General features: G+C 28.2%; 3 long non-coding RNA genes across 3 annotated transcripts; 1 reads left to right on the forward strand and 2 right to left on the reverse strand.

Moving 5' to 3' along the window:
* Positions 1-102: 102 nt before the first annotated feature.
* LOC123270289 lies at positions 103-5780 on the reverse strand. The gene is made up of 2 exons (XR_006510557.1): positions 5657-5780; positions 103-266 (listed from the first exon to the last, which is right to left on the reverse strand). It is a non-coding gene; the product is annotated as an uncharacterized LOC123270289 (long non-coding RNA).
* Positions 5781-5910: 130 nt separating this feature from the next.
* LOC123270291 lies at positions 5911-6433 on the forward strand. The gene is made up of 3 exons (XR_006510559.1): positions 5911-5930; positions 5993-6004; positions 6295-6433. It is a non-coding gene; the product is annotated as an uncharacterized LOC123270291 (long non-coding RNA).
* Positions 6056-9368, reverse strand: LOC123270290. The gene is made up of 3 exons (XR_006510558.1): positions 9191-9368; positions 7968-8491; positions 6056-6136 (listed from the first exon to the last, which is right to left on the reverse strand). It is a non-coding gene; the product is annotated as an uncharacterized LOC123270290 (long non-coding RNA).
* Between the last annotated feature and the right edge of the window lie 8186 nt (positions 9369-17554).

A 17554-nucleotide genomic window follows, 5' to 3' on the forward strand; every position in this document is an offset into this window, starting at 1 on the left:
ATTTTTTAATTTTCATATTTTTAACTTTTAATATAATTATTTAGTGATCTTACATAAATTATTATAAAAATAATAATAATAAAGGAATAAAGAAACAAAAAAGATAATAAAATTTTAATTTATTCAAATATTACAAGATTTAGTAATAAAAATTAAAGAATTTTTTTAATTCTTAAATTACAAATTTAATTACAAATTCCATCAAGTGTTGTTGACATTGCGGAGCAAGAACCAGAACAGCAGTCATGTTTTTGCATAACATTGCACTAAAACAAATAAATAAATGATTTTAAAGTTCACAAAAAAAAATTTTTTTTACGTCAAGAAAATTTTAAAGAAGACAAAAGTTATTTTGGAGCAAGAAATTTTAAATCTAATATTTTTTTGAGCCAAGAAAATTTACAATTCAGTCAAGAATTTTTTTTTTTTTCGGTATAGGGTAAATGCACCAATTATTGACCGATTAAGGTTTTCTTTTTCTGTACTAAGCTATAAAAAATCTATGAACCTACTAAAAACAATTTGTAATGGATTTTATTAAAGTTGAATACTTAATTAATAATAATTAATAACTATTTATAATAAAAATTAACGAAATTATATTAATTTTGTTATTTAAATCTTGAAATACTAAAATCACCAATTATTGACCGAAGAAACCCAATAAATGACCGACCGTTCTCCAATTAATTGACCGCTGAAATAATTATAAGTAATTTTGTAAACTACATGTATGTAATTAAATTTATTCAGTACTTTTGAAGTATTAACGACATCTTTAACAAAACTCAGTACAAAAATAAGCTTCCAATATAATTTTAAATCGTACTTTTTTATAAAATAATATAAATAATAGCAATAATTAACATAAAGTCACATTTCTTTAGGTTACAAATTCATTTTGATGACGATAATTCTTCTGATTCACTTGAAATTTTTTTATTCTTCTTCTTTTTTTCAATTAAAGCTTTTTTACTAGCTTTTACACTGTAAAAAAAAGCGGTGTTAAAATGGACTCATTTTAACACCGCTATGTAACACCTGTGTATTAACACCGGTGTAGCGGTGCTCTTTTGCGGTGTTAAAAATCCGGTGTAATATCGGTGTTAAACCGGTGTAATACCGGTGTAACAGTAGAATAAATTTACACCGTACCGGAGTATGAACATTACATGATCGATAAAACACAATTAATATTCAATATTTATCAAAATAAGACATGTAACATTTATTTAAGAATTTTCAATTGATGACATCACGCAGAAATCGATTTAATTTTTGTTATACAATAAGTTAAATAATATTTACGATATTAAATGTTTACACTGTAAAAAAAGCACTGTTAAAATGGACTTATTTTAACACCGCTATGTAACACCTGTGTATTAACACCGGTGTAGCGGTGCTCTTTTGCGGTGTTAAAAATCCGGTATAATATCGGTGTTAAACCGGTGTAATACCGGTGTAACAGTAGAATAAATTTACACCGTACCGGAGTATGAATATTACATGATCGATAAAACACAATTAATATTCAATATTTATCAAAATAAGACATGTAACATTTATTTAAGAATTTTCAATTGATGACATCACGCAGAAATCGATTTAATTTTCGTTATACAACAAGTTAAATAATATTTACGATGTTAAATGTTTACACTGTAAAAAAAGCGCTGTTAAAATGGACTCATTTTAACACCGCTATTTAACACCTGTGTATTAACACCGGTGTAGCGGTGCTCTTTTGCGGTGTAATATCGGTGTTAAACCGGTGTAATACCGGTGTAACAGTAGAATAAATTTACACCGTACCGGAGTATGAACATTACATGATCGATAAAACACAATTAATATTCAATATTTATCAAAATAAGACATGTAACATTTATTTAAGAATTTTCAATTGATGACATCACGCAGAAATCGATTTAATTTTCGTTATACAACAAGTTAAATAATATTTACGATATTAAATGTTTACACTGTAAAAAAAGCGCTGTTAAAATGGACTCATTTTAACACCGCTATTTAACACCTGTGTATTAACACCGGTGTAGCGGTGCTCTTTTGCGGTGTAATATCGGTGTTAAACCGGTGTAATACCGGTGTAACAGTAGAATAAATTTACACCGTATCGAAGTATGAATATTACATGATCGATAAAACACAATTAATATTCAATATTTATCAAAATGAGACAAGTAACATTTATTTAAGAATTTTCAACTTATAAAATTACGCAGAAATCGATTTAATTAATGTTATACAACAAGTTAAATAATATTTACGATATTAAATGTTTACACTGTAAAAAAAGCGCTGTTAAAATGGACTCATTTTAACACCGCTATGTAACACCTGTGTATTAACACCGGTGTAGCGGTGCTCTTTTGCGGTGTTAAAAATCCGGTGTTAAACCGGTGTAATATCAGTGTAACCGGTGTAATACCGGTGTAACAGTAGAATAAATTTACACCGTATCGGAGGATGAATATTACATCATCCATAAAACACAATTAATATTCAATATTTATCAAAATGAGACAAGTAAAATTTATTTAAGAATTTTCAACTTATAAAATTACGCAGAAATCGATTTAATGAATGTTATACAACAAGTTAAATAGTATTCACAATATTAAATGTTTAGGAACAATATAATAATTATTTTTATCGTAACCATGATGTTTCTCATAATATAATGGATGTTTTAAACATGACAAATCTACGGATGTGCAAAAATAAATTATCTATATGAAAATCATTTCAAAAATTGTAAAAACACTCTAAAACTGTCCAAAAATCGTTCCAAAATTGTCTCAAAAATATCCGAAAAATGTCTCAAATGTATTTAAAATTTGTTCTCAAATAGTTAAAAAAATGTTTTAAGATTATTCAAAAAAGGTTCCACATAAGATTTAAGGACAAAATTTCAACTAAATTGCTTCAAATAAATTGCATTGATTCTAAAATTATCTTAGAAGTATTCCGAAAATCTTAAAAAAAATACTTAAAAGTTATGAAATAATTACTAAAATCCACTATTTTAGAGTTTCCGATTATCTATATGATGTCCTAAAACTGTCTTTTAATAATGGTGTTAAAGTAACACGGATCGAAAATTTACTCCGAGAGAATTTCACACTACACGGCCGTGTAAAATGCTCTGGGTCCATTTTACATCGAAATTTTTACAGTGTATTTATTTTAATCAAAAACTTTTATCTACTTTATATTTTATTATTTTAAGCTTTCTAAATTAAATATTAACTTTTTTTGATTATTTATTTTCAATTATTAAACATAAAAAGTTTAATTATAAAAACTGTGTTAGTTAAAATATTATCAAAACCGGAAAATTAATAACACCGATTTAATACCGAAAAAAATATTTACACCGCGACCGGTGTTACTGCTACCGATTTCGGTGTTAAATTTAACACCGGAATTTTTAACACCGCACACCACATGGACTCACACCGGTTTTGACAGTGTAACTCTTTTTAACTTCCGCTAAGAAAATCGAAGATTTTCAAAAATCGGAAGTTATTGTTTTTACCCGTTTTGCAAAAATCGAGTTTTCATCAGATCTCGACGTTTGAAGGTCATAGGAAGCTTCCCTGACTATGTGTGTGTGTGTGTGTGTGTGTGAAAGTATGTGAACCGCTTATAACTTTTGAACGGCTTGATCGATTTCATCGCGGTTGGTGCCATTCGAAAGGGCTTGACTAAACATAGATTTTGAAAACTATTTGGACCGATTCAGATCAATTGATTTTGATAAATCTTAAAAAAAACTGAAAAAAAATTTTTTCAAATGTGGTTTTTTTGGAATAACTTTTAAACGGCTTAAAGGTTCCATTCTAAAAACTAATCAGCTCTTAACCTCAAAAAACTACGTCGATCGCCACCAGTCCGGTCAAAATCGGTTGATTCGTTCGAGAGATATCGTGAACGAAAGAAAACCGAAAAAAGTGTTTTTTCGGAATAACTCCGAAATTCCTAGCGCGATCAATTCAAAATTTAAGATTCTTTGTGAGGCTTAAAAAACTGCGTCGAATGCTTCTAACCGCGTAAAAATCGGTTTATTCATTCAAAAGTTATTGTGGTTTAAAAAATTCAAAAATAGTGTCTTATCAAATCTCTATCAGACTTTTTGAGCTCGAAGAGCTTTAAAACATAAGGAAAGCAATCTCTTTGAGTTCGGAGAGCTCAAAATAACCCAGATATTGTTTTTCTGATCTCGGAGAGCTTAAAAAAGTGATTTGTGCAATTCTTAGAGCCTCAGTATGGAATTAGCGGAAGTTGCAGGGATGGCCTTCAGGGTCAACCGTTTTCCTAATTTTTTTTTAATTGCTTAGCAATTTTTTTTTTTTCTAATAATTCGTTCTTTGATATAACCGTTCACTAAAAAAATTAGAACAAAACAATAAAGCTTGCTTCTATTTAGCAAGGATGACACGCAGAATCGTGAAGCGTTCGAATTATGTGAAGTTATGTGCAGAATGTTACACTTTTTCGGTTTTCTTTCGTTCATGATATCTCTTGAACAAACTGACTGAAATTATGTGAAATTATGTGAAATTATGTGAAGTTATGTGCAGGAAACACTTTTCGGTTTTCTTTCGTTCATGATTTCTCTTGAACGAATCGACTGAAATTATGTGAAATTATGTGAAATTATGTGAAGTTATGTGCAGAAAACACTTTTCGGTTTTCTTTCGTTCATGATATCTCTTGAACGAATTGACTGCACTGATAGAAGGATTTATTTGTATTAAATAATATTTGTTAATAGCTAACAAATCATTTATTAGAGACCATTTTTTAATGTTAAATAAATATTTCTTAGTATTCAAAATGATTTGTGTGTATTCAATAAATCTGATATTCATTTATTAAGTATTAATAAATCTTTTTAAATACTAAGAAATATTTGTTAAGGCCTAACAAACGGCTTCTAATAAATGATTTGTTAAATATTAACAAATTTTTTTAACTATAAACAAATCTATTAGTGTGAAGTTATGTGAAATTAAATTCTATGTCAAAAGTATAGAAAGACTATCTCTTTGAGCTTGGAGAGCTCAAAATAAGACAAGTTGTTTTTTTGAGCTCGAAGAGCAATTATTAGTGCAATTTTAAGCGCCTAGGTATGTAAGTGGCGGGAAGTTGCAGGGATGGCCTTCAGGGTCAACCGTTTGTCTAATTTTTTAAAGCTGTAATCACTGCGCAATAAATTGCGTAATTTTTTATTATGATGGTTAAATGCCATATTTTTTTATTTTAATACTTTGAGAAAAAAAAATCCCTGTAAAATATTAATTAATTAACTTTTTAATACATCGGTCAACTAATTGGTGCATTTACCCTATAATTAATTTCAAGAATTTAAAAATTATTATTAACAGAAAATACAGCGTTAAATTTACTCTTTTTTTTAATCATACACTTGAAAAATACTATTACAAAAAATGAACTTTTGAGTCAAGAGAAAAATTTTTGAACAAAAATTAAAGCAATTTTTTCTTAAATCAAGAATTCTTTTTCTTAAATTAATTTCATTTTTTTATTTTATAGTGTGAAAATAACCAAATTATTGAATTTTTAAATTAAATTTACTTACAGTTGTAAAAATTGATAATTAACTTACTTTAGTACCCGGAGGCGAGCAACTGGCAGCAAATGACACTAAAGCCATAATAATAACAAAAATAAACTTCAAAAGCTTCATTTTAATATCTGTTATTATATTAAATTGTTTTATATAAATTATATAAATTATATAATTACAAACTGAAACGTTACATTGATTAGAAAGTTCTTATATAGTTTTCTTATAAAAAAATTAACATGATAAGAATTTAATGCGTTAGCTATTGTTCTAATTAAATTTTTATTGTGATTAAATTTATTCAGAAAAATTAGTCTGACACATAATTATGTAATATACAAATTTATTACATTTATTTTACAGCAAACAATGCAGTTTTTTTAAAAGGTAAACTAATTTTTTATTACTAATATTTTAAACACTATTACACTTTTTTTATTTAAATTACGCACATTTTCCAAGTGATTTTCCTGTAGGGATACAAATTCCGCTGCAGCACGCTGGTCTAAGCATCGCACACTAAAAAAAATTGCCAAATTAAAATTTATATCCACAGATTCGGTAGAATCTGGCGCCAAGTTCCGTTCAAATCCGTTGTAAACGGAGCGCCAGACTACCGAGTGTGTTTACTGTAAGCAGAACGGTATTTCGAGGTTGCAAAATTTTATTTAAGGAAGTACGAGCGCTAGGCGGGGTGGGGATAGGTATCCACTCTAGCGCGGTAAGGGGAAAGCAGTAACCATATGATTTTTCTCAATATATAGATATACATTTAACATTGGCTAATGGCGGGATTTATTTTTCTTTTAATTAATACACTTTAATTAGTCGGGCAAGTGTTAATTTTTTTGAATTAAATTTATCACTAATATATTTACTTTCATCCATAAGTTTTTTAAAAATATTCACCGACAGTTTTACGAGAAAAATACAGAAATGTATCAATGTTTGGAGGTTACCCCATAAGACCAATGTTAAATTGCTCAACTTTAAAGTTAATTATTTATTTAAATAATCGGGCAATCTCCTTCAAATTTTCAGAATTTGTTAAGACATATTTAAACTTCATATTAAAAAAAAATCAAGCCTTTTATCAAAAGTTGTCTTGGTGCTCGTACTTCCTTAATTCGACGGTACTTCTTGTTCCTAAATTTTATATTATAACAGTAATTCATACTTTATTTTACTGATATCAATTAATTATATTCAATTATAACCATTAATTTACTTGAAATTATTAAATTTTATCAGCACAAACTGTAGCAAGCTCAAAAATTTCGATCCTGACTTTTTTTCGATGTAAAAAGTGACATGCCACAGACTAAGTAATTCGAGAATGCATCGTAATCCTCCAATAGATGGGAAACTACAGTTAAAAAAATAAATTTCACAGCTTGCATCTACACCCGCCAGGTGCGCTGCAATTATTTTTACATAAACTGTAGCTTCAAGGGGATAGTTTGCTATAAAAAATGCAGCCAACTTGAGATTTAAGTTGGTACCAATTGCAAATTTTTATTATAATTACAAAAAATACTGAAATCCGAACAAAAACAGTTTCACTGTAAAAAATCGCGCCAAGTCCACGTTCATAAGACTATTAAGAAAAAAAATTTTTTTTCTTTACAAAAGATATAAAATAGAAAAATCCAAGTAACCGATGATGGACCGTAAGATGGACGGTGGCGTTGTTTGCTCGGTGGGTCTTATATACGTGACTGAATAAAGTAGTCAGTACTTGTCTCGGATAGCTTAACTGGTAGAGCCCTTGGCGCGTAACCGAGAGATCTGGGTTCGATTCCCAGTCTGGGCTGTCTGATTATTTTTTCAATTACGGAAAAATTCCCATTGAGTAGGTCCCCCCCTTTCCCCTATCCGTTCTTTCCCAACTCCCTTAAAAATTTGCTTTAATATGGCATGATATGATTGTATATGATTTTCGGAAATTAAAAAAAATTTTGTTGTAAATTTAAAAATTAAGAAAAAAATTTTTGAACGTATTTAGTGTGCGTGGTTGCAAAATATTTTACTTTTAATGAAATTCGTAAAATCTATTTACTAGGACTTTAAAAAAATTTAAATACACAATGACGCACACCAAGTACGTTCCAAAATTTTTTTCTTAATTTTTAAATTTACAACAAAATTTTTTTTAATTTCCGAAAATCATATACAATCATATCAGTTACTTGGATTTTTTAATTTTTCTATTTTATATCTTTTTGTAAAGAAAAAAAAAAATTTTTTTTTTCTTAATAGTCTTATGAACGTGGACTTGGCGCGATTTTTTTACAGTGAAACTGTTTTTGTTCGGATTATTTATATTAATATTAGTAAAAATAAATCTTACATCTTGATCCTTTTTTGAGCATTCTGCATCAGTAAATGTCACGATAAAAATCAGTGAAATTAATAATACGCACAAGAGAATTTTGAACATGTTTTTAAATTTTTCTTAATAAAAAATAGAGAAAAAAAATTATAATATTGAAAAATATTGGAGAAATATTCCACTTAGTTTATTCTGCGACTTTGGAGTACAAAATAATATTATTTTATAATTTTACTTGTATTTATATCAAGTATTATCAATTACAGACTATCACAAACTTAATTATCACTTTGAACTGTTACCCTTTTAACAAATTAGCTGAAATTAAAATTATATTTTTTTTTTTGTGTAATTATTATTGGACAAGAAGAAAATTAAATTTTGAAAGTTTTATTTTTTATTTATTTATTTATTTATTGCAAGGTATTTTTTATGTTTAGTTACATAATTTTTGAAGGAATAAATTGTTAAGCGCAAATACTGAAATGTTTGCCTTGAAGAACGCAATTTCCGCTGCAACATGGTGGAGAAATTGTTGAGCACTGTAAAAATATAAAATAATTAATTTTTTTTTTAATTTAATTGTAACTAGTAAGCTGCAGTCGCTACGCAGCTAGAAAATTTTGTTCCTTAAAAAAATTAATAAATTTTAAGTCAAAATTAATTTTTTTTTGTAAAAAAATAATTAAAAAAAAAATTTATCGAGAAAATTATTTTAAAATAATTTTTTTTTAACAAAAAAAAAATTTTTTTAGATAAAGATTTTTTTCTAATAAAATCATGATAAAAGTTAAAAATAGTTTTTTTTAATAAAAAATTTTTTTTTTCAAATTTATTAATTGTGAAAAAATTTTGATTTTATTTTATTTAAAAAATATTTTAAAGAAAAAAGAAGAAAAGACTTTTTTTTTAATGTAATTTTTATTTATAGAAGTTTAAAAATAAAAATAATAAATAAAGTTCTAAAATAATTAATTAAAAAATTAATTTTTTTTACTAATTAATTTTTTGTGACTTTTTAATGGAGTCAAAATTGAGAATAAGATACACAAGATTTTTATTAGTTAATTTATCATTTATTTAAAAATTAATATCAAAACTAGCAACCAGCAATATTAAAACTTATTAAAATATTTTTCATTCAATTTGATTCAAAATTATTAAAATCAAATTTTGAACCTATAAATTAAATTAATTGATCCAAAATTCAAATTAATTTTTTTTTATAATTATTTACATACCTGCTGATTAGAAGGAATACATTCTTCAGCAATTACCATTATTGCAAAAATTACAATCAAAAATAAAATACAAACTTTGTACATTTTAAAGTTCAATAATAAATAAATAAATTGATAAATCAATTGGATTGCTTCGTGGCAAAGTTTCTAATGATAATAAAATAATTGAAGCCAACAATTACACTTCTAAGTATCTAATGATAAAATATAATCTCTAGATATCACACACATTTTTTTTAACATTAAAAAATAAAATTCTAAAATTATCTACTGACAGAAAAATAATTTTTTATTAAATAATAAAATAATAAATATTATTGAAGAAGATAATTAAGTTTTTATTATTAAGATTATTTAAGCTAATATAAATAAAAAGAAGGGTTAATTTTTAATGAAAGGATTCACAAATAGTTCGGTAAAATAAAAGTTTGGTTTAATTTAATGGGGATGTAAAAGTAGAGGGAGTTAATCGAGATCGATTGGGTGAAACGAGCGAGAAATACGAAAGACATTTATCTAGTTGTGTTCTCTGGTGAGTAGTTTGAAACTTTATAGAGTGGTTCGCGGTCGAGTAGGGTGCCTGCTCCTTTCTCACTTCCATCGCTTCTCCGCTTCTGTTAGTCTCAGTGTGCTGTGTAATGATATCAAACGGTCAAGATAAAGACTGAGATAAACAACTTTTTAAATTAATAACTTACCTTGGGAAGATAATTGACGATTAATAAATAAATAAATAAATAAATAAATAAATGACAAGTAGAAGGTGCTTTTATTGATTGCATGTAATCTGAATAGACTTGAAAAATATATAGAGAAAAAAAGTTAAAGATTATAGGGAAAATAAGACTATTGTTTGGAGATATTAATGAATTAATGAAACTTGCCGGATTTTTGGGTGGTACAATAATTGGGACACCCTTGTCAGGAATTGGGACAGGGTCCGAAAAATAACTATTGCCAGTTAAAATAAGTTATTTAGTGATAAAAGTTCCTCAGGCTGGGTTAGATCTACTTTTGGGCGCCAGAGGCACCAACTACCTACCGAACTAATCCAAACAGTTTTAAGTCACTCTTTAATATTAACCTTTGGGGACTTTTACTTCCACCGAAATAAAACTAGCAGTTAAGAAAAATTTTATTGAGAAAATTAGACTCTTGCTTGGAGATATTCAGGAAGAATTTATTCAAGAAATTCACCGACAGAAGCAACTAAATAAACACTGAGGATTAAGAGGAACAAGTTACCCTTTCAATTATTTTAACTATTTAACCAACTGTTAATACTATTTTTTAAATAAGATATAATAGACGAAAAATATATAGAGAAAAAAAGTTCAAGATTATAGGGAAAATTGGACTCTTGTTTGGAGATATTAATGAATTAATGAAACTTGCCGGATTTTTGGGTGGTACAATAATTGGGACACCCTTGTCAGGAATTGGGACAGGGCCCGAAAAATAACTATTGCCAGTTAAAATGAGTTATTTAGTGATAAAAGTTCCTCAGGCTGGGTTAGATCTACTTTTGGGCGCCAGAGGCACCAACTACCTACCGAACTAATCCAAACAGTTTTAAGTCACTCTTTAATATTAACCTTTGGGGACTTTTACTTCCACCGAAATAAAACTAGCAGTTACGAAAAATTTTATTGAGAAAATTACTCTTGCTTGGAGATATTCAGGAAGAATTTATTCAAAAAATTCACCGACAGAAGCAACTAAATAAACACTGAGGATTAAGAGGAACAAGTTACCCTTTCAATTATTTTAACTATTTAACCAACTGTTAATACTATTTTTTAAATAAGATATAATAGACTTGAAAAATATATAGAGAAAAAAAGTTAAAGATTATAGGGAAAATTGGACTCTTGTTTGGAGATATTAATGAATTAATGAAACTTGCCGGATTTTTGGGTGGTACAATAATTGGGACACCCTTGTCAGGAATTGGGACAAGGCCCGAAAAATAACTATTGCCAGTTAAAATGAGTTATTTAGTGATAAAAGCTGCTCAGGCTGGGTTAAATCTACTTTTGGGCGCCAGAGGCGCCAACTACCTATCGAACTAATCCAAACAGTTTTAAGTCACTCTTAATGTTAACCTTTGGGGACTTTTACTTCCACCGAAATAAAACTAGCAGTTAAGAAAAATTTTATTGAGAAAATTAGACTCTTGCTTGGAGATATTCAGGAAGAATTTATTCAAGAAATTCACCGACAGAAGCAACTAAATAAGCACTGAGGATTAAGAAGAACAAGTTACTCTTTCAATTATTTTAACTATTAACCAACTGTTAATACTATTTTTTAAATAAGATATAATAGACGAAAAATATATAGAGAAAAAAAGTTAAAGATTATAGGGAAAATAAGACTCTTGTTTGGAGATATTAATGAATTAATGAAATTTGCCGGATTTTAGGGTGGTACAATAATTGGGACACCCTTGTCAGGAATTGGGACAGGGCCCGAAAAATAACTATTGCCAGTTAAAATAAGTTATTTAGTGATAAAAGTTCCTCAGGCTGGGTTAGATCTACTTTTGGGCGCCAGAGGCGCCAACTACCTACCGAACTAATCCAAACAGTTTTAAGTCACTCTTTAATATTAACCTTTGGGGACTTTTACTTCCACCGAAATAAAACTAGCAGTTAAGAAAAATTTTATTGAGAAAATTAGACTCTTGCTTGGAGATATTCAGGGAGAATTTATTCAAGAAATTCACCGACAGAAGCAACTAAATAAACACTGAGGATTAAAAGGAACAAGTTACCCTTTCAATTATTTTAACTATTTAACCAACTATTAATACTATTTTTAAACAAGATAATCTAGATTTCACTTAACTATTTATTGACAAGGTGATATTTATTAAAGATATTACCTTTTTGGTTAAACAATACCAACTTGCATCAACAAACTCTCTGATTCTTTTCAGGGTTCATTAAATATTTTATTTTTTTTATTTTATTTTTATTTTCAATGGAGAAACTTTTTGTTGAACCGAGAATATAAAATTCTTGAAGGAAAACTAAGTAATTTTCAGTTTTAGTGAAGTATTTTTCAAATTTCCTGTTTCTCACACAATAAATTTTAAATCTTTAGATTTAAAATTTGTCAAGTTAAAAACCGAGTTTCTTAAAAATTCCTGACCCAAGTTTTCTTTTAAATAATTTTGTTCTCAAATCAACAATATTTATTATTTCTAAACTCGTATTTTCTCTAGTAATTGCACACTTGGGCGTCAGAAATTTTTTTTTGTAATAATAAAGACTGAAAATAAAGTAAGCCGACATTAAAAAATTTTTATAATTTTTTTTTATTAAAAAAATAGTAACAAAAAAAACTAAAAAAAAATTTATTTGTAAAAAACTTGAAAAACTATAAGTGCAATTTTTATTACAGATTTATCAAGAGCAAACTGTATGACAATCCCGAGACTTTAAATAGAAGATCGGAGGCTGACCAGCAAAAGTAGAGTAGTTGTAAATGAGAGTTGGTAAACCGACAATTGTTTTATCGTCCGCTTGTATGACTGGTGACCATATTTTATAATTAATATTATGTACAGAGCAATGTTCAGTTACAGGCTTTTAAAGATCGTATTTTATGTTTAATATAAACTGGTCTGGAGTTTATTTTCCGGTGATGATCGGTCGCAGGGAGTAGGTAACTGCTCGCTGATTAACTTTGAATGACTGACACCGCAAAAACACATTAAAACATCCAATGAAAACTCGTACGAATGAAAATTCGGTTGCTTCCTCGAATCAGCTGACCGCAGAGTAAATAGCTTACTAGCCACACGTCCATCGGCCTATTCTCTTCACAGACCCGACTATTTATTTCACGGCATGGCATATTTTATTGCGCTGATGGAATTTTCCCTTTCCAGGTTTCGGGATTAAAAATTCACCGAGCAGAGTCAACAAAAGCTACATCTGGGTCTTATTGGAAACTAATAGCGAGGTTTCCGCGGTTTCGCTGGTGCTTTTATTAAAAAATCATCGGTTCTTTTTTTTTTTAGCCGCGTCAATTGATTGGGATAATTATTTTTATCGTATACTGCTCTTTAGAGGCAATTACAAAATTGACTTTGAATTTCGGAAAGAAATTTTCTGTAAAATTAACGAGAAAAATTACCTGTATTGTAATCGTCGGACGCTATGCTGCTTTACTATTTACTAAACTGAGAAAACAGTTCATTTAAATGAAATGAGGCTCGTTGACTATAAATAAATCTCTTATTTAAATATCACAAGAAATATTTATTTGATACAAACAAATTGATTTATTTGAGACAAAGTTACAGTATATTTGAATGAAATCCAGATTTGTTTATAGTTAACAAATATTTCTTTGGTGCTAACAATGATATATTTCAACCAAATCAGATTTGTTAACTATAAATAAATAATATGTTTGAATATACTAAAAGCAATGATTTTTAGTTTTATTTATTTATTTATTTATTTATTCGATTTGAATGCCAAGGCATCAGCCAAATGGCAAAAATACAAAAGTAAGTAGTATAAAGTACAAGTAAGAGTATAAACAGGTCTATATAAACATATTAACAATATTTAAATTAGAAGAAATAATCAACTAATTACAATCAGTGAAAGTGAAATGAAATAAGAGTAACAAGGAATCCGAACAAAAATAGTTTCACTGTAAAAAAATCGCGCCAAGTCCACGTTCATAAGACTATTAAGAAAAAAAAAATTTTTTTTTTCTTTACAAAAAGATAAAAAATAGAAAAATTAAAAAATCCAAGTAACCGATATGATTGTATATGATTTTCGGAAATTAAAAAAAATTTTGTTGTAAATTTAAAAATTAAAAAAAAAAATTTTGGAACGTATTTAGTGTGCGTGGTTGCAAAATATTTTACTTTTAATGAAATTCGTAAAATCTATTTACTAGGACTTTAAAAAAATTTAAATACACAATGACGCACACCAAGTACGTTCCAAAATTTTTTTCTTAATTTTTAAATTTTCAACAAAATTTTTTTTAATTTCCGAAAATCATATACAATCATATCATGCCATATTAAAGCAAATTTTTAAGGGAGTTGGGAAAGAACGGATAGGGGAAAGGGGGGGACCTACTCAATGGGAATTTTTCCGTAATTGAAAAAATAATCAGACAGCCCAGACTGGGAATCGAACCCAGATCTCTCGGTTACGCGCCAAGGGCTCTACCAGTTAAGCTATCCGAGACAAGTACTGACTACTTTATTCAGTCACGTATATAAGACCCACCGAGCAAACAACGCCACCGTCCATCTTACGGTCCATCATCGGTTACTTGGATTTTTTAATTTTTCTATTTTATATCTTTTTGTAAAGAAAAAAAAAAATTTTTTTTTTCTTAATAGTCTTATGAACGTGGACTTGGCGCGATTTTTTTACAGTGAAACTGTTTTTGTTCGGATTTCAGTATTTTTTGTAATTATAATAAAAATTTGCAATTGGTACTAACTTAAATCTCAAGTTGGCTGCATTTTTTATAGCAAACTATCCCCTTGAAGCTACAGTTTATGTAAAAATAATTGCAGCGCACCCTGGCGGGTGTAGATGCAAGCTGTGAAATTTATTTTTTTAACTGTAGTTTCCCATCTATTGGAGGATTACGATGCATTCTCGAATTACTTAGTCTGTGGCATGTCACTTTTTACATCGAAAAAAAGTCAGGATCGAAATTTTTGAGCTTGCTATAGTTTGTGCTGATAAAATTTAATAATTTCAAGTAAATTAATGGTTATAATTGAATATAATTAATTGATATCAGTAAAATAAAGTATGAATTACTGTTATAATATAAAATTTAGGAACAAGAAGTACCGTCGAATTAAATAAAATTTTGCAACCTCGAAATACCGTTCTGCTTACAGTAAACACACTCGGTAGTCTGGCGCTCCGTTTACAACGGATTTGAACGGAACTTGGCGCCAGATTCTACCGAATCTGTGGATTTAAAAATATAATATAACTGGCAGACTAAGTTAGATTTAATGCACTGCAAGTTATACCAAATTTAACAACTTGAAATTTCCTCAATGGTACCAGGTATTAGGCTCTCCTTGAGCTCAAGGTCATGGAAGAATTTATAAGCTTTTGTCTTGAAGGTGACAATACTAAGTCCATTGATGACATCGGGTGGTAATTCACACCAAGGTTTTAGGTTAGAAAAATAGTAAAAGTAGACATATCGAACGTTTGGGGTTAAATGGGCAATTCTTTTGGAATTATCCACAGATTCGGTAGAATCTGGCGCCAAGTTCCGTTCAAAAATCCCGTTGTAAACGGAGCGCCAGACTACCGACTGTGTTTACTGTAAGCAGAACGGTTTTTTGAGGCTGCGAAATTTTATTTAATTAAAATAATAAAAAAATATAGAGCTAAATATGTGAGGAGGTTATGTTGACATATGATGAGAGAATAGAGACACGTTGTCTCACGCCATATATTGGACGTGTACTTGGCGCGAGACACTATCGTGTCTCCGGATAGTAGTTTCAGTAAAATCTTTCGATTTTACTGTAATTTTTAAGATTAAATCAATAAAAATAACTTTTAATCTAATTAATTTTTTACGTTTATTATTTTTTACCGGTAAAAATTAATGGTAATTTTTTGGATTTTTTACATTGTAATTGTGAATAATTATTGAAAGAATTGTAATTAAATCAGGAATTTACGAATGTCCCACGATTACTCTGATTTTAAGAGTAATTTTTAAATAAAATTTTCTTTCCGTGAAAAACTAGATTTTTCTAGTTCAATAAAAATTCCTAAAAATTGTTTTCTGACATTAATTTATAACTAATTTGGAAACTTGTCAGCTCAGAAGACCAAAATTCCTCCTTTTTATCACCGATCAAGCATACAAGTCCGTGCAGTTTAGAAAGTAGAGCCTGAAGTCCGTCAGCGATCTTTAGCAAATAAAGAGAATAGATATTTACGATATTATTACCGGAGTTAATAGCCAGGATTGATGGACACGGGAGCAGAAAGCTAGAAAAGCAGTAGCTGGTGTAAGCACAAAGCCTTAAACAAAATATCTCCGGTATAAATAATTACTGTAGCTCGAAGCAATTACGATAAGTTATGGTTTGCCCGGTACAATTTGCAATGTCAAGACATAAACACTGCTACCGCTTACATTTGAATACATTAAGCCTCCATAGCAGTCCCTGATTGGTTAACTTAAAACCGAGTGTACGCCCGTATTGGTACGTGACGTACGATCTCGTTGACGATTTTTATTCGACATTTTTTCCTTGATTTTAAATTTCAAATCATTCGATGAAAATAATTATTCTAAATTGGAGGAAAGTTTTATGGTTCTTTTTAATTGAATTTTTAAACCAACTATTGGGTTTAGAGAAAAATGTTTAGAACAAATGTTCTAGAGAATTTTATTTCTTATAAAAAACATTTCTGTTTGATTAAGTAATCTCAAGTAGTTTCAAAGTTATCATCAAAACACTAAGAAGATAATTATAAAAAAAATGCTATTTTTCCAAAAAAATGTTTTTAACATTAATATAAAATTTCAAGGTGAAATATTGAAATTAGAAAAAAAATCTTGAACAAAACTTGTAGAGGATTAAATTCCCTACAAAAAAAAATTTTATCTTTTCTTCATATCTTTGATAGTTTCAAAGTTATCATTAAAAAACCTCCAAAAACTTTATTTTTTAAAATAAAAATCTCCAAAATTTTTAAATTCTTATAATAATAATTAAAAAAATTAAATTAAGTATTCTTAAAGTCTTCAGGGGCATTTCATGCGAAATGGAAAAATGACTAAAATTAAAAAATGTTTCTAATTTATTCTGATGTAGTCCTAATTTATTATTAAATGTTTATATTTTACTGATTCGTAAAGAAAATTTTTTTTAATCAATAAGAAAATCGATTTTTCTTTCCTAGTGACTTTTCAGCCGTACTAACTTGTATCCGGGTCAAATGTTGTTTCAATAGTTTTAACAACAAATTTATTTTATCTTTGTTATTAACTAACATAGTTATTATTATAGTTTTAAGAACAAATTTTGTTTATGTTCGTTATTAATTAACACCTAAGTTTATCAAGATCATGTTGTCAGCATGCTAAATCCTTTATTTGTCTTTTTTAATTAGTTTTTTTAATTATCCTAAATAATTTATAGTTAAATATATAAACAGAATGTTTCTAAGGTTGAAGTAATATAAAAGTCTTTTTAATAAACAACTTGATGTAGACATTTTGTACTTGTCCCACCAGTCACAAATGCCTGTCCCACCAGTCACAATAAAAACATATTTTTTTAATTGTTTCTACGTAGGTAATCAGTCTAATTCTTCATAA

The sequence above is a fragment of the Cotesia glomerata genome, linkage group LG8 (genome assembly GCF_020080835.1).
Source record: "Cotesia glomerata isolate CgM1 linkage group LG8, MPM_Cglom_v2.3, whole genome shotgun sequence".
Taxonomy (NCBI): Eukaryota; Metazoa; Arthropoda; class Insecta; order Hymenoptera; family Braconidae; genus Cotesia; species Cotesia glomerata.